General features: G+C 41.6%; 1 protein-coding gene across 5 annotated transcripts in view; it reads right to left on the bottom strand.

Moving 5' to 3' along the window:
* LRFN5 (leucine rich repeat and fibronectin type III domain containing 5) overlaps nt 1-18,308 on the bottom strand; it is a 250,284-nt gene extending 231,976 nt beyond the window's left edge. For all 5 annotated transcript variants that reach the window (XM_013048930.2, XM_013048931.2, XM_013048929.2 and 2 more), the window contains exon 1: nt 14,642-18,308. The gene's annotated coding sequence lies outside the window, so the exon portion shown is untranslated. The remainder of the gene's footprint in view (nt 1-14,641) is intronic.
* Between the last annotated feature and the right edge of the window lie 270 nt (nt 18,309-18,578).

Here is an 18,578-nt window from a genome sequence, read left to right as displayed (position 1 = left end):
AAGAAGACAAGAAATTCTTCCTCCCCAATGAAATTATTTCAAACCTTGGATAGATGAAGCTAGAGATATTTGATATTAAAATATCTTACATATAGTAGCCAGGAACCATTTCCTTTTTGGTAATTTAGGAACTTCTTGCTGCCTATGTAATTGATTAAACTAGTCACATTCCACTAGAGGAAACAGGAACATTGGCTAACCACACTGCATTATTTTCTTCACAGGCTGCCACCAACTTCTTCTCAATGAAGAATGCACAGTTGTGATTTCACTATAATTAGTTAGTAAATTTTAGGGTATATGCTAGCCAAACTGACTACAAAAGGGATGCTTCTATCTCCATTATGTTGAAATAAACTAAAATGAAGGCAAATATCAAACTCCTAAAGAATGGATGATACCTTAAGAAGCCTGCCCAGCGCAATGAAAATATAATAGAAATACGAGTACATATTGGGGGCCCCTGCCTGGCTGAGTAGGTGGAGCATGTGATTCTTGATCTCGGGGTTGTGAGTTTGAGCCTCATGTTTGGTGTAGAGATTATTTAAAAATCAAATCATAAAAAAAAGAAATATGAGTACATAATTGCCTATGGTTACCAATTAAAGCTAGATAGTGAGAGCTACAGTTTGTTCATGAATTTTGTAACAAAGACACTGAAGATTGATTATTAAAACCATTTAATAGGGCGCCTGGGTGGCTCAGTGGGTTAAAGCCTCTGCCTTCGGCTCAGGTCATGGTCTCAGGGTCCTGGGATCGAGCCCCACATCGGGCTCTCTGCTCAGCGGGGACCCTGCTTCCTCCTCTCTCTCTCTGCCTGCCTCTCTGACTACTTGTGATCTGTCAAATAAATAAATAAAAATCTTAAAAAAAAATTAATAGAGCGTCCCTATACGCGTAACTACATTATGTTGGGAGTTCCCTAAAAATCACAAATGTGTTTGATTACTGCTCTGAGGTACCACTCAATAGGAACCCAAACACACAGACATTTTTTTCAAAATCCCCACAGGTATTAGTTTTAGCCATTTTATTTGTCAAATGGAAGTTTCTTTATTTAATGACCATAGGAATACTGCAGTCCTGAGGGAACAGCAATGAGCCTTTAAGGAGATGGAAGGCTGAGTCTGAACAGCTGAGCTGACCCTACGTTGAAGCAGTGGCCCTCAAAATGACCTGGCTCACCCCAAGCCAGGATTTATTACTTCCTTCTTCTAACTGAATGCCTACCAGAGAATCAGTACAAAATGATGGCCTGTCCCAGTTAAAACTCAGTTCATTATTACTGCCTATGACATTTAAATTAAATTATAGTAGAAAGGTTAGAAAGGAAATTGATCAGAAAATATGGACTTAGTCCTATCAAAAAAAATGCATGATTTTAAGAAATGCTTAAGTCATAATGCAGAATGCCACACTTCAGAATGCTAAAAAACAGACCATGAAAATAAATGCAAAGCTACAATTATTCAGGATCTGTGTGATTTCTGTTTTACAAAGAGAAAAGAAAAAGAAGCAACCTGACCTTTCAAAATTAATATTTAAATTCACTCATTGTCATTTTCTTTCTTATTAATTTTGACAGTGAATAAAAAGTGATTGTTTTCCAGAAGGATTTATTCACAATCTTCTTTTTAAGTGTGATAACTACTAGCAGTACAATATATAGCGTGCATATTAATAATGATTTAGTATTTTATAAAAATAAATAAGATGTGTGTGTTTGTGGATGAATAATCTTATTATTTTATTATAGTAAAATAAAGCCTACCCTACATATATATCACAGGTGTGATTTAACTTCCCTATGATTAATAGATACAATTTTCTTTAGCTAAATTTTATTAGAACCATTCATTTCATTTTTTTAAATTATTTATTTATTTATTTACAAGATTTTATTCTTAAGTAATCCCTGCACCCAACTTGGGGCTGGAACCCACATCCCTGGGATCAGGCATTGCATGCTCCATGACTGAGCCAGCTGGGTGCCTCTATCATTTTAAATATTTTACAGTCAGACTATGGTTTGACCACTTTCAATTTGTTACCCCAAAATAACAAAACTTGCCAAGAAATCTTAAAGAAGGGAAGGGGAGAATTTGCCACCTCAAAATATGCCTCTGGCATAAAGATTAATTTAGGTTGATTATTTTTAAGAAATAGCAAAGGAAAGCCTCCAAAAACCAAGTAGAACTTACCCTTTTTGTAGCAGACATTCACATTTATAAGAGAAGTCTCCCATTTGTAAGGGTGTCTTCCTTTCTGTACCAGGGAGAGGAGGATTAACTAAATCTCTGAAAATTCTTAAGGATAGTGGAAGAGGTACAATCTACATAACAGCTATACCCATAACAACCTTTACTGTGCTTTGTCTGGTAATCTCCCCCAACCAGCTTCCCCTCCCCTCCAACACCTTTTTTTTTTTTTTTTTTTTTTTTTTTTTTTAGCCAATAACAGGAGATGGTATTTAAGGTGAAGGCTTGGGCCATTTGGAAGAGTTATTCAGTTTTCCTGGGACTCTTCTATGTATACAGGAGGTATACATGTTGTTAAATTTCTGTTTTTCTCCTGTTCATCTGTATTTTTATTATGCCAGGTGTGGGGGGTAGGGGAGGTAGGGGGGTGGTTTTACCCGAGAACACTGAAGGGTAGAGGGAAAATTATTTTTCCTCCCCTCCAAGTTTGATGACCACTGAGGGGACAGGCTGAGACACTATACTCACTCTGGAGTCTGCAGATGGAATCCTGGAAATTGATACACATCATGTTAAGAAAGTAAATTTTTATGTACATTGCAACATGCATCAGATAGAATATGTATTGTTATTTTAGAATTCTCTAGTCGAAATTTCAAATGATTACTACAACATACTTTACCTGCCTTACATTAAACTTTAAAATCACAGAAATATATAGCAATAAGAAAATGTAAATAAAATAGTTCATATTTGATATATTCCAGGAAGAAATTCAAATCCACTGGGGAACACCTCCATAGAAAATATCTAGGTGAATGTGACTTGCATTCCCATGCATCCCTTCACAAATGTATCTCTTTTACTAAAAGTAAAAACAATGAATTTGACTGCATTCATTTTGTAACTATGTATTTTTCACAAATAAATAATAATCAGAAAGTTATGAAGCAATTATAATTATACTGCCCCATGGTCTACACCCTGTACCTTATACTTGTGACAGTATGTCAAATGCCTGTAGAATAATTTGGTACATAAATGAGAACATCATTAAATAAAATGAAGGTGTATGAAGTCCCAGAATAAAGTAATTGTGCAATCTAGATTCAATTTAAAAAAGAAATGGATAGTAAATATGAGTCACTGAAACATAATTAGAAGGTAAAATAAAATCTTGGAGAAACAACAAAATGTCATTCTGAACCAAACCAAGCCCAAAATGCAACTTAGAGAAATAAAGATAAATTCTCCCTTGGGCTTTAGGTAGATGGCATGATCTCTAGCCTAAGAGAATAGCCCTTTCAGAGAAGCTTCTCTAATGTAAGGATAAGTAGGTACAGTTGTAAATAGGCAAATCACAATTAATTCCCATGTACATTCAGCCATGTTAGTAAACACCTTAGGAAAAGGAAATTTGAAGAAATCTGAGGAATTTGAGGAACCAGCAAATACTTTCAAAAGTTTAAGAAAGGAATGTATTCTTCTTCAAAAGTCCATGAGTCCATGGATGCGAGCAGCATGCCTAGATCTTGTGGATCTTTAAGAAATATTTGTTGACAGTATAAAAAAGGGAGTGAGGAGGGGCACCTAGGTCATCAGGTCAGTTAAACACCAGCCTCTTGATTTTGGCTCAGGTCATGATCTCAGGGTCTTGAAAATGGAGCCCTACCTTGGCCTCCATGCTCAGCAGGGAGTCTGCTTCTCTCCCTCCTCCCTCCCCCTGCCCCTCACTCATGAGCATGCACACACTCTCTTTCTCTCAAATAAAATAAACAGATATTTTTTTAAAGAAAGGAGAATAGGGGGAGAGACAGGGTTGTCCTCCAAAATAGGCATAATGGCTGGCTATATCCCATTACCCAAAAGAGTGTCTTAGTTATCTATTTCTTCCCCATAACTTAGGGGCTTAAAGTAACAAGCATTTTATTTGTTCTTGATTTGTAGATTATGAGTTTGGGCTAGTTCTTCTGCTGGTCTCATTTGTGGTCATTCTTGCGACTATAATTACCTGGAAGCTGAATTGTATCTGGATGATGTAAAGAGGCCTCATTTGCGTGTCTTGCCACTGGTTTTGGCTGTCAGCTGGACCACTTGTTTCCAGCAGGGGACCCGGGACTTCTTCACAGGATGGTAACATTTTTTTCCAGAAGGACAAGAGTAATGGCTGTACGATCTCTTGGATTCAGCCTGGAAATGGTACCACATTACTTCTGCCACACCTATTGCTCAAAGCAAACTGCAAAGCCAGTCCAGATTCAAGGGGAAGGCAAAGAGACATCTACTCTTGATGGAAATATCTGTAATGAATTTGTGGCCATACTGAATTCACCAGAGGAAGTAAGAAAGTAAATCACAGGTGGGAACACACCACAGGGCTTAATCTAGAAAAGGTCTGTTCTGCCAACAAATGTATCTATACTTAAGCATGAGATTTTGGCTGACTGCCAGACCCCTCTGTCATCAAAATAACAGCATAGAAATCTGGATTCAAGATGACAAAATGAGTTTGTTATTTGACTTTTTTTCTGGCCCTGTCTCAAAGGAAGGAGGTAACTGGGGGGTAAAGATTGAAGCGCTCATTAATGACTGTCACAGCAGCATAAATAACATAGTAACAGGATTAAGAGGTAAGTGGAATGCAGAGCACAATTAGACAAATGCAAACATTTCAATGATAAATGATCATTAATGATCTCCAAGTTCCATTTGATCCTAACATTTACAAAATTCTCTGATTCTTCTGTACTGGGAGAAGTGTTACAGGGAACAATTATTCATTAGTTACTTAAGAACTACCAGCTAGTTTATGCTGGCTTGCAATTCCCTTTTGCAGATGGAATTTGGAAATTAGAAAGAGTAAATCATCGAAATCACACAGTCTAGTTTAGCAAAAAAAAAGTTTAGGATATACTTATACCCCAGGCCCAGGATCAAATATTTCTCCACACAAATAACTATCAAATCTCCTAATAGGTATCTGTAAAGCCTTTCATAGACTCCTGACATAAAATATGGTAATACACAGAGTACCATAAAGAAAAAGAAATTAAGAATAAGGTGCATATCCAAAGGATGGCCCTACTCCTTGAAGGAGGTTAAAAACATATTTTGTAACTATCAACAGAAAACAGCTTTAAGAGGCAGATGAGAATAAAAATCTCCTAGATATAGCAGATACAGCACCCTCTTTAGAATCAGAAATATTTGAATTTGAATTTTAGCCCTATCATCTATTAGTCATATACTCATGGATAAGTGAGTTAACTATGCTCAGCCTCAACTTACTCCTCCAAAGAAAGGAATATAATCCTACCTAAGTTGTAGGTTCGTTGCATGGATTAGAAGTAGGTAAAAACCAACAGCACCTGGCACAGAGAATATACTCAGAAAATGTACTTACGATGATCATCATCTATTATATTTTTTATCCAAGGTATATTAGAATTTTCCAGTACTTTCCATATAAAATACACAAAGGAAAACTCATGTGCTTTCCTTAGCAGATGAGATCTTGGAATGTTATTCATCATTAGGCTCTTAGTTCACAAAGATATCTAACAAACTTGTCATTTTGTTAATAAGTTCCCATTGCTGAATTAAAAAAGCAAACACATCCACTGAAAAAGTTTAATACGAGAGCAAAGGGAAAAAAAAAAAAAAACGAAAAATCGTACACAGACAGGAAAGGAAAGTTGGGGGAAACTTTCCTATCAGTACAAACTTCCTTAAACATGCCATGAATTGATGGCTGCATAGTATTCCATTGTGTATATATACCACATCTTCTTGATCCATTCATCTGTTGATGGACATCTAGGTTCTTTCCATAGTTTGGCTATTGTGGACATTGCTGCTATAAACATTCGGGTGCATGTGTCCCTTTGGATCACTACATTTGTATCTTTAGGGTAAATACCCAATAGTGCAATTGCTGGGTCATAGGGCAGTTCTATTTTCAACATTTTGAGGAACCTCCATGCTGTTTTCCAGAGTGGCTGCACCAGCTTGCATTCCCACCAACAGTGTAGGACATTGGGGAGGGTATGTGATTTGGTGAGTGCTGTGAAGTGTGTAAACCTGGTGATTCACAGACCTGTACCCCTGGGGATAAAAATATATGTTTATAAAAATAAAAAATTATAAAAAAAAAAAAAAAAAAAAACATGCCATGAATTGGTCCCTCAGGGCTTTCTGCCATCACTAACATATACAACAAAGGCCTTTAAGGCCTTTCTTTAAGAAAAGGTTAACCATTTAGAATTGTGGGTCAATTTTAATAATTATTAGTATTCGCATTAAAAGTAAACCTTTTAAAAGAAACATTTTTAAACATGGCGCCTAAAAAGAATAATATTCAAGGTTATGGAGAATGTTGGTAACCAAGACTCATCCTGCAAGGACACGAGATCAAGGGAGTTTTACTGTCATTTCCTTCTGTATTCAGATTATTTCCCCCTTATTAGGAATTAGGTGACCTCATATGGAGGCTGGAGAAACTGCTGGGAGCCTTCATATGACGTTATTCTATTCAATTATAGAGGAGGTAACACAACTGACTTAGTAACTATTCTAGAAATCAGTATCATGTAGGTTTAAGGGTAGATTAAGAGGCAAAGACGTAAGAGTATCATCAAGACTGACTCAGGACTAGGGTTGTGCCTCTGAGAGAACATTTGGTTCTCACTCTAGATCACAGCTTCCCCAGAGTGGCTTCTATGCCATTTGGCTTTTATGTCTCAAAGGAGAAATAGTTACTTAGCCGAATAGGGAAGCATGCATTAAATGACGAATAAATGTTTTTAAAAGAATCAAAGAATGAGTCTTGAGTCATTCTTTCCTAGATCAGAGAACCCAAGATGCAGCCAGATCCTTCCATCACCTTAGGATAAGATGAAAATCCACTCTTTTTGTCTTGTTCCATTTCATTGTTTCTCATATACATTATGAATACCGCTATAATATTTATAATTTACTTTTTCTCTCAGTACTTAGTGGAGAAGAATTAAGTAATATGACCATTATGAGCAAATCATACAATGTGAATGTTTATAAACTGAGAAATAGCATGTAAAAGTGAACTTAGACTTTTTTAAAAAGATTTCTTTTATTCATTTGAAAGAGAGAGACAGCAACAGAGAGAGCACAAGGAGGAGAGGCAGAGGGATAGCGAGAAGCAGACTCCCTGCTGAGCTTGGAGCTGAGACATGGGGCTTGATCCCAGGACGTGGAGATCATGATCTGAGACAAAGTCATACGCTCAACCATCTGAGGCACTCAGATGCCCCAATCTCAGATATCTTCACTAGTGTCTTGACTCAGAATGGCAAAGAAGGAAAATAATTTTAATCTTGTTACTGAACTTGGATTGATGAGTTGTAGCATCTTAAAGATCTATGTAAAGAACTCCAATGCCTTGTTTGGGCTCAAAAGGAGAGATGGCATTGATCAAACAGTAAGTGTGACATGACTGCTGGATGGACAATTACAGCATAGCATGTACCTGCTTTTTTCTGTTCCAAAAGCAAGGAAATGGTTCTGCTGGATGCTATGCTAGTCAACCCGTGTGGTTTGCTGGAGCTGCTATCACACTTTCATGTAACGTGAGACAAACAAACTGGAGGTGGTGATGAAGATGTATGATAGATAACATTTTTTGAGTATAAAACGTAAAGGGCTTGAAATCATGACACATAGAAAACCATCCCAAATCAGTTTAGGTCTAGTTATGTTTATTTATGTATTTATTTATTTATGGTTAAAGATTTTATTTATTTGAGAGAGAGAGAAAGGATGGGAGTAGGGAGGGTGAGAGGGAGAAGCAGACTCCCAACTAAGCAAGGAGCCCAACTTAGAGTTAGATCCCAGGATTCCAGTCTTGACCTGAGCCAAAGGCAGACACTTAACCGACTGAGCCAACCAGGCACCCAGGTTTAGTTATGTTTAATCATAAGCAAACAATCATGGTTTGGGCATCTCAAGTAACTCAGTTTAAATATTTGAGGTACTGTCATTGGGAATTAGACTTATTGTGTATCCCTCCTTCCATATTAAAATTAATTAGAAGCCAAGGATGTCGGATGCTTGGCTCAACTCCAAAAATAAATTTGATAATTAGCCTATATAAAATGGAATAATCCAGTTTAGGTGGAGTGATTTTAGAATCACTGAGGGTACTCAAGTTCAGTCAAGATGACCACTTGGCAGGGATGTTTTAGATAAAATTTAAATTTAAACAGATGTCAGAATAACAGATGTTTTATGATGCTAGACCCATCACAGGGTAAAATGAATTTAAATTTGAATGTCTTGGATAAATCATGCACTCACCAGTGTAGCAAAGATCCTTCAACCTATAATTTCTTAAGCCCAGCCAGATTTCCTGGGTTTAAGATTTACATCTGCTTGGCCTCTGAAGACAGTGGACTGTGTGGTCCTTGGTTTGAATGAGCTTTAGCATTCTCCAGAGCCCTGAGGGTCTAGGACCCCAAGCATAGGCTTTGACATCATCTAATTACTACCCCTTTAGTCTTCTCCTTTACCCTCAGGATTGCTAACGATGAAATGACAATGATGATGGCAATGATGATGGTAAGGATAACAGTTAAATGTCTTCTATTATTAGGTTCATCTTATAGGTGAGGACACTGAGGCTCAGAGAGGTAACAAGACTTGCTCAAAGTTACAAAGCCTAAGACATAGGTTTGTGAAATCCCAAAGTTCATGCTTCTAAGTACTGCACAATATCAACGTCCATAAAACACAGTAACAATTTCCAAATGTCTTCTCTCTCACTACAAAGCAAAAAAAATCAAAATAAAATTTAAAAAATCAGTTATTTTCAAGCTTATGTATCTGTTTACATCCTTCCTGTTACTAAGAAAATAAGTTCCCTGAGGTCAGGATTCAATGTCTAGTTATAAATTATTAAAGTGCCTGACATTTGAACAGCCAATACATGGCAAATATCCTACATAATTCCCATAAATAACCCCTAAATTTCAATGTAAAGGTAGGCACATTTCTATTAAATGAGGCACTTTAAAGTATCTGTGAATAGAATAGCTATAACAGTATCCACATAAAAAAAAAATTAAAAAAGCAGATGTACTACTCTGTGCAATATTCAATATTGGCATGTAAATCATATGCATTTTAATGTTGTTATACAAATCCACATAAATCATTTGATAACCTAATTTTAATACCATTGAAAAAAATAACAAAAAGAGGTATAATGACTAAGAAAATACCACAGCCTATATTTCCAGAAAAGTGAAAATTTTCATAACAGAGTTGATATGTTCCCACTAATAAATCACTTTATTGCAAATATCCTATAACTTTGAAAGCAACACCACTAAGATTCATGAAAAACCTACTTTAAGACAGGAAATGATAAGTCAACATGGGGAATGAAATACAGAGAGCTACTGCAATGCATCTTTAGGTCTCTTTAGTATTTCCTCAAAAGAGCTACACAGGGTAAAGTAAAAATAGAGTAATACAAACAACTCTGCTTTGGCTACTATCTCTGATTAAATGCACTAGTACTGATGGAGTATATATTGAATTAATCAGTGTTTTCTTTCTGCCTCTTTCCAAGAATTCAGATACTGCTTCTAGAGTTGGGAAAAAAAAGATCTTACAACTTTATATGTTTGTCTTATTACTTCTTTTCTAGACCCTTTCTGCTATAAAATCTAAAATAGAGTCAATATCCAATGGTGATTCTGCAATTGTTCTTCATAACATCAAATTCAAAATATTCCTTTGGAAGTTTTTTTTTTTTTTTTTTAAAGCAATGAATTTCATATATGCTCCCCACAAAGAAAAGAAATAACATGAGGTTTAGGGTTAGAAAGATTTCTTTTATAAAAAAATATATTATATAGGAAGACTCAAATTAATCAATTCATAATTTCTTTCCAATGTGACCAAGTCTGTAACTTAATAAACATAGGGCATCAAAGCCAATTTCTGAGAAACCTTACTGATATAGCTTGCAGTTTAATCATAAAGCCTTTTCATGTGGTTTACTTGGTATCAGCAAGATGATAGAGCATTTATGTAACCATGTAATTCCATTATAATTTTCTATCACTTGTTAACCATCTTCATAATTAGTATTCAATTATGTCATAGCTCAGTAAAAAGCGTTCTGTCAGAACAGTATCTATCAGAATACTATGATGAAAAGCTTTAAAATGACATTAGCTCCCTTTGAATTAAATTCTTATATTTCTATCTCTTGTTATACCTATATGAAACTGGAGTTTTCATAATAACATACAATTTATGTGGATAGGGCATAACAAAAATTGTTCACTTCTAACCAGAATAGCTTCAATACTGATAAACATAATTCTTCTTAATTTCACCATGCACACACCATGTAATGGACAAATTATTACTGCCTTAGGTTTTAAATAGTCCTCACTGATTGAAGGATGCTATGGGAATAAAAATGTGGGCTGTAGAAATATAAAAACTGGCCTCCCTTTCAAGGTTTATTAACAAGGCAGAGCTATGCACATGTGTGTCAGTGGAATGATGTAGCAAAATTACCCGTTAGTCTTATAGCTTATTTATTAAAAGGCCTATATTCATACATTTATTCTTCAATAAAATATGAAAGTTAGAACTGATTGCCCTACACACAAAACTCTGAAAGTAATGCCAGTATGTTACTTTTCTAAGCAAATGAAAAATAACAATTACTGGGATGAGTTAATAGATTAGCCAGTTAAGCCACTAGAAAGTTTTAAGTCGTCTTCCTCCAACCTCAAAATTGGCACATATTTATTAGCAATCTTATTCATTGTAATTTTCTCTTAAAATAACTGAATAGATTTGATATAGAGCTTATTACATGGTAGTTTTATATAGAGGCAGGGACGTTGTTAGGTATCTGCAATCATCTCACTCCCAACCACAAAACAACACAGCAATAGTATCAGCAGAAAGCAAGGTCCTAATTTCACCAGCTAGAAAACTCAGCAAAACTACCAAGCCTAAAGTGCTTCAAGCAGCAAGAGGAAACAGAACACTGGTTTAAATGAACAAAAGGGAACTGATGGTCATTGAGGAAAAGATGAAAAGCAGATATAACCTATGATGGTCACTTAAACACCAATGCCATAACCAGATGCCACTTTCACTCCAAGAATGCATTTAATGACAGAAGAGAGAGAAATGATGGAAGAGGGGATAAAGGTAGGACAGTTTTCCTTCAGGTGACCACAGCTTTTGCTATCCCCTTGAAAAAAAAAAAAAAAAAGGAAAAAAAAAAAAAACCTCTGGCTGGTATTCGCCACAGATATATCTTAATGAACCCCTCCCAAATCACTCAAACACAGGAGTCTCAGATTTCAAAACTGAAGCAGTGAGGCGTGTATGTGTATATTTGTGTGTACATCACATTTTGAAAAGGAAAAGAGGTGTGTGAAGCACAGAGGACCGGTGTTGCTCAAGGTCATTCTCCTCTTGAAAAGAGAAAAGGAAAAAGTGACAACAGAAATGGTGTGGGGGACAGAAGTCAAGTGGTAAGTTCTTTCCACCTGCCTAGAGCCTTACATCAGTTCCCATGGGTGTCCTGATGGCCCTGTTGTTCTGCCCCTCTTGTTGGTAAGCACAAGAGAGCCTAAAAGGAAAGAACATTTTGCTGGGAAATTTCCTATTAACACCTGACAGTCTTAACCCATTAGTGAGACAAGCCAGCTCCATCTAAGTACAAGGTCAGTGGACTCAGATCTTCCTCTGTCACTCCAACAAGGAAGAGGGGAAGGGAGGCAGAAATCTCCATTTTTAAGTAACTTCTGTATATGAAACTCTGTGCAAGGAGGCCTATATGGTTTTGACACTCCCAACTGCACAAATGAATGGCATTTTAAAACATGAACCACACCATGATCTACGTTTAGGCTTCTAAGCACTCAGCAAACAGTTAATGCATTTGTTTTGCCTTCCCCCAGGAGGAGGACACAAAGACAAGACTTAACCTGCAGAATAGAGAAAAGGCCAGAGAGAAGTGAAATGAAGAGGGAGATGGAGAAAACCCATCATTTTTCTAGGTACTTATATCTGCACCAGTATTCCTTCTTTCTTGGGTTACCCTCTAAACAGGTAGACCTTATTTGCTGACAAATATTATGAGTATGATATAGTTTCTGTTGTAATAATATTCTGGAGAAATTTGGGGGACAAAGAAATGTCTTTGTGAGATTGTTATTACATCCCAATCAGTTTTCTACCAGGATTTGCTGAGTGATGGAGGAAATACAAATACATTAACTTAAAAAGAAGATAAAAGAAAGGAAGGAACCTCACCTAATTCCTCCCAAATTTCCACTTATTTTTAGTTTTCATTCAGGCAGTACCTTTTTCTTTCTGCGTCTATAGAGAGTAGAGTGTGGATCTGCTTTACTGTTAAAGTCGAATTACCCTCTGTCCCCTTTATTGGTTCTCCCTAGAGCTGGAACTTACAGAGCAAATCTATCTGAAGAGTGGCCCTCACTGCCTTCAGGTTTATTGAGCACAGGGGTGGGGGAAGGAGTTGTCTTTTCAGTGGTATTCCAACTGGAGATAAAACAAGAGTATGAATGACCTAATTAAATCCAGGAGAGCAAGAAGGGAGGAAAGAGAGAGGAAAACATGGAAATCTAGGAAAAACACACTTAGTTTCAGGTTTTGAATCCTGAGAAATCATGCAATATTTGAGTACCAAGGCGTTTTTGCAGCCAGCTTTCTTTCTATGTTCTTGAATATTCATTTACAAGGGGGTGGAGGATTGCAGGCGCAGGAAGTCAGGCAGGACCTCACTGCCCTCCACGCGTCTCTCTCCACCTCCTTCCTCTCAGATCCAGGCCGCCACCTCAGCCATGATGCGCCTCCTGTCTGCCAGGGGGCCTGCTGAGCTCTCCCGCCCCTCCCCAAAAAGTGTCAAGGAGGCCCTGGCAGCTGCAATGCCGGAGCCCAGCCCCCAAGCCCGCTGCATGTATGGCCTTGTAGCACCACCAGCCTGCGAGGGCTGCAGCAGCAGCTGAGCCCAGACTCCAGAGGAGTCAAGGCCATCAACGCGCAGGGACAGCAAGAGCAGCTAGCTAGTGGCCAGCTTGTAGTCTGCAAATGCCATCATATGGATATCTATAGAATCGCAGCAAGCAGAGAAAAAGAGGCAGCGCCCCCGACACTTTCTAAGCCGCTTTAGCAAAGAGAAACCTCCGGCGCATCTCCAGTCGCTGCCTCTAAGAGCAAGACGCTTTGCACTCGGCCGGGCCACATCCTCCGCTGGGTGCACCCAGCAGGCAGCTACCGAAGGCAGAACACAAACGAGCACTCCTTAGCTGAATTATTCAGACCGCCTTCACTATGGAATAAAACATTGATGAGACTACTTTGCAAGTGCTTTATCTTCTTAATCCGAATGTTCTGGAGAAAGGAGTGAAATTTCTGCAGGGGGACGCAGAGGTGACAGAAAAGGGAAATAAGAGAATTAAGGTGCAAGGGTAAGGGGCTTTGGAAGTTCCTTAAATTTGTTCTGACTCTGCCAGCCATGGGAATCTCCGTTTTAACGTATCAGACCCAATATGTTAATTAGGCAGTCACAAATCCACCCTATTCCTTGTAAATCAATGCACTGGCAAGAATTTTCAAAATACATATTATACAGAAACAAGCAAACCAAAACCAACGAAACAAACCACGCGCACACAAGCTCCACAACGGACACAATATAGCCGGAGATGGTATTGGGATGGTGGTTGTGGTTTTAGCCTTGCTTCTACAGATATAAAAATGACTTCTTTCATGGATCTATTTTGCCATATCTAAGCAAACGCTCACAGTTAAATACCATATCTCAGCACACACGCCCGTGACAATGAATTCCTTTTCATGCAAAGCAAGTTCCAAGAAAACTCCATTTCAGATTAAAGTCTCCAGATGCGTAATTTACAACTACTAAAGGATCTGGCAAGCTCCTCCACAATAAGGAAAGGAAAACAACCTGGCACCAGAGGCAGAAAAGGGTCAAAATGATCCTTGCCTGAAATGGGTGGAAACCAAACACCCTCTTGCACTCCACAGTCTCGGGAGTGTTGGATACCAAATGGTCCGTGGCAACCATAGCCTGAAGGAAACATGGAATTTTAATCTCTGGCATCTTCAGACAGGTTCAACATGCCTAGCTTTCCAATATCATCACTTAGGGTGGAGCATATCCATATTCCCTTAGCTTTCACTGCTAGATTAAGTGCTCAGGTATAGATTTATATCCCACCTACTAGAAATTTTATTACAACATCACGGAGCACCCTTGGATATCCAGCCCTTCCTAATGATTTTCGAAACATTAATAAGTAAAGTAGCCTGCAATGCAGATAAGACACTAGAAACAAGATCAGAAGGAAACTGGGTGAGGCGGGTAGTCATTTGCTTGTTACCTGGTGCCTCTAGAGGAAAAGACGGTCGTAGGAGGACTTTCTGCCCGCAGGTACAATCCCGGCAAGGTGGCTCCAGGTGGCTTTCACAGTCGTACGCGGGTCTCGCTCGTCACTTTGCTGCCCTTTGCCATAGCTCAGCACCCGCATCCTAGGGAGTCCGAAAGGCGGCTCCTGCCACTGCCGCCGCTGCCCGCAGGTCGCGCTGGGTGGGGGATCCGCGGCGATCGCCCCATGAAATCCGCGTTTCTGCGCCCGGGGAGCGGGCAGAGGCAGGGCGGCCGCGCACGCACACACAGACACACTCAAACACACATACACTCACACACTCGCACACAGGCGCGCGCGCACTCGCATTCACTCTTGCACACGCACATCCAGCACAGCACGGGGAGGGAGAATCAAGGAGGGGACCGGTCCTTCTCACAATCGGCTTTGATGCCCACCGGACCCCAGGCAGAAAAGAGAGTGGTTTGGCATCGCCTTTTGATCACGTTTCCTTCAAGTTCTCCTCCAACCCAAATCCACGTAATTCAAGAGCTGGTGACATTTTGGTGGGGAGGAGAGAGCCGGGAAAGGGCTGAGGAAGAGTCGGGATTTTGTTAAGCAGTTTGAAAAGCAATCCTTGTTACCTTGTTTGTACAGAAACCAGCTCGAAGGGCTGAACTTTTGGCTTCAGATGATGTGGACTGAAACATAAATATCCTTCTGGCTAAAACAGGTCCAGATGCACGGAGACAAGACGGCTACAAGACCCTCTGGTGACCTTGTGATGTACCTGGAAGCAAGTTAACACTGGAGCTTTCCAAGCCTCTGGGTAAAGCGATCCACACACACGGGTCCACAGCCAGACAGCGGTTCCGAATCCAGCCAGGAAAATGGGTCTGCGCGTCCTTCCTGCTCTTCGAGAACCTGGGCACCGAGGGGGCACCGACGAGTTAACATTTGCTTCTGGGCAGTTGGATAAAATACAGTCAAATGCATCAGAGAGGCGCGCGCGCACACACACACACACACACACACACACAGAGCTAGCTGGAGAGCGGCTTACAAAAAAAAAAAAAAAAAAAAAAAAAGCCAAAATGACTTCAAAAGGTAGAAAAGATCCCGAATCTTTTCGGAAAACAGAAGGGTCAGCGGGAAGGTTATGAAAATTTCTTCAGGTCTTTCATTCTCTCTTGTGAATGTGTGGTTGTATTTCCAGAAGGTTTCCTTGGTCGGCCCCACCCCCGTCCAGTTGCGCTTTTTTCTCTTGATATAAACCGACCGTGCAAAATGGATTATATGGGTGGGTTGTGCTCACAGCCCAGAGCTCCACAGTCAAAAATCCTAAGGGAGCAACCAGCTGCAAAGCCATTCACATCCTCTAGGGAAAAGGAAAAACACGCGCAAACACACGCACACACACGCGCGCGCGCGCACACATACACACGCACACACACATACACACACACACAGAGTCCTCAGTTCGGGCCGCTTTGCACACTGGCCGACTCCCCGCGCGCCGCTGCATACAGCGCCCCGCCCGCTGCCCGCCGCGCCGGGGCTAGTCTGCAGCTCAGGCGTGCAGCTTCAAGCCCAGGTCCCAGGCTGCGACCAGGGCTGGCCCGGGTCCCTGGCTCCCCGCGGCAGCCTGTTCCGGCAACGGCAGCCGCCCCGCGGGGAAGGACTGCGTCCGGCGCTGCAGCATGGAGGCGGCCGCGGCGGCGGTGGCGGCGGGCGCGCCGCCGTGCGCCCAGCCCTCGCCGCAATGACGGGAGCTACCGCGCCTCCCAGACTCAGAGTCAGGCGAGACCCCCTCCGGGGCCACCGTGCCTCTCTCTACCTTCGCGCCTCCGAGCCGGGCATGCTCGGGATTGATTAACCCCGGGCTAGAGGAGAGGGTCCACGAGGTGCCTGGAAATTCCCAGGCTGGGGAAGCGCGGGGGCGTTGCAGGGAGGGGGAGGGGAGAAGGCGGAAAATCTGGAAATAAAGACGAACTTCTAGAGACGTCCCCAGCTTCTTGTAAAAGGGAAATTTGCGGACCACCCACAGCCTCCACGATTAGGGGATAATGGAGTGTCACCGGGTCAAGCTGCGACTGCTAACAGCGTTGGGAAAAGTCATTAGCTATATAACCTCCAGGAAAATGTGAGACGGAAGGCTGCTGACTTGAGGTCTCTGTCACCTGCGATGGCCTCATCCGGGGTCCCCTTAGTAGTAGTAGGTAGTGCTTCTCTTACTAATCAGATAGGAAAAGAAGCTGAAAAGAACATATATTTGGGAAACAATTCGGCTCAGCCTTAGGCATTCCAAGTCTCATTTTAGTATGTCAAGGGCAGACAGCAAGCCCAGTAGTTGACATCAGCCAGGCCTGACCACTAAGGTCAGTGGGAAAGAGATCGTATCTGAAGTAGCAAAGAGAAGGGTGGTGGGGAGAACGCTAGGCCGGGCCCTGACGGAGAGGGGTCGAGGGGCCGGCATTTCTCCCGACTCTGTCACAACTTCTGGAGCGCCCCTCCTAGACCCTGCCCTCACTCCCTCCAGTCTGGAAAAAGCTTCCTTCCGGGAACCCCCAGTGAAATTGCGCTGAGCCTTTCTACTGGAGCCTTTCACTTCTTTTTTAAGGGTTCTCCAGCACTCGGTCTTCAGCCCCAAGGGGCCCCCTCCTCCTTTAGCTCCGATCTCGGCTGGCCCAGACACCCATCAGAACCCAAAGGAAAGGTAGAGTTGCGGGTTGCAGAGGAGGAAGCTGGCTAGTAAGGACTTCTTCCTGGGCTACCCGGCAAAGCCACGTGTCAGTGGTCCCCTCGAATGAGTGCTATAGAATTTTGCTACCCATATTGCTCTCCTAGGCTTTAGCGTTGCCCTGAGAATGCACAAACGCACTCGCACTGGAGCACACCCACTGAGCTCACCCAAGCGCGTACACGTGCACCCACGCATAGGCAGGACCACACAGCCGCCTCTTTGGGGAAAGAAGCCGAGGGTGGAGTGAGTGAGGTGGCAACTGCTCTCGGCTCCTTCCTCTGCTCGGCTCTCCCTTTACCTCCCTGGGCTCCAAGTCCGATCCGGGGGTTTAAGAATCCGCGCAACCCTTGCCGCTGCTTTGTTCCGGAGGAGCGCAGCTTCGGGGCTGCTGTTCCTGCTGTGCCTCTTTCTCCTAGGTCCTTTGGCGGCTGGGGGTCCCGGGCTCTGGGTGAGTGGGGGGTGGGGGGGAGTACGGCGGAGTCCGCGCGGGGCCGCACGGTCCGAGTTCCAGAGCTGGAGCGTCAAACACACAGCACAGGGCTGTGCGACGAAACCTCACAAAATAAGCCAAAGGGACACCGCTACAGTCCAGGCGAGTCTCCACTAAAACCGCCACCGCTTCCCCTCCGGCTTTTTGTCCTCCGAAGTATAAGAATTGAGTTTCCGAAAAAGTCTACGGCAAGAACCTGCGGCGAACCGAGTCCAGGGACTCCCCGAGGACAGGGAGAGGGTGTGCTCCCATCTCCGTTTCACTTTAAACTTGGCCACTTCGCGGACTTCAGTGGAGGGCGGCGGAGTTGCACCAGTACCACCGTGAAGCAGCTGCGAGCGAGCACTTCCAAATACTTGACTCCTTTTTCCTTCAGGATTGTCTCACTTGCCACCCTTCCCTGCTGAGCTGATAGGAACCGCTCAAGTCCGGGAAGTAAAGGTTTGCAGTTGTCCTGGGGACGAAAGCATAGGGAGATGTTGAATGAGAAATCCAAAGACCTTGCATAGCTGGACTAAATAACTTTTCTTTTTTCCTTTTCTCCCTTCCTTCCTTCCTTCCTTCCTTCCTTCCTTCCTTCCTTCCTTCCTTTCTCTCTCTCTCTCTTTCTTTTTCTGTTTCTTTTTCTAGAGTCCAGACGAAGGCGAGGAGGGGGTGTACTCAACCAGCTGTAAGAAGTCTAGAATTGAGAACAGGGCAAAGTTCAAATATATGACTGA

Source organism: Mustela putorius, unplaced genomic scaffold, assembly GCF_011764305.1.
Source record: "Mustela putorius furo isolate JIRA1106 unplaced genomic scaffold, ASM1176430v1.1 tig00003898_pilon_pilon_pilon, whole genome shotgun sequence".
Classification (NCBI taxonomy): Eukaryota; Metazoa; Chordata; class Mammalia; order Carnivora; family Mustelidae; genus Mustela; species Mustela putorius.
This window is presented reverse-complemented; position numbering and strand designations above follow the sequence as displayed.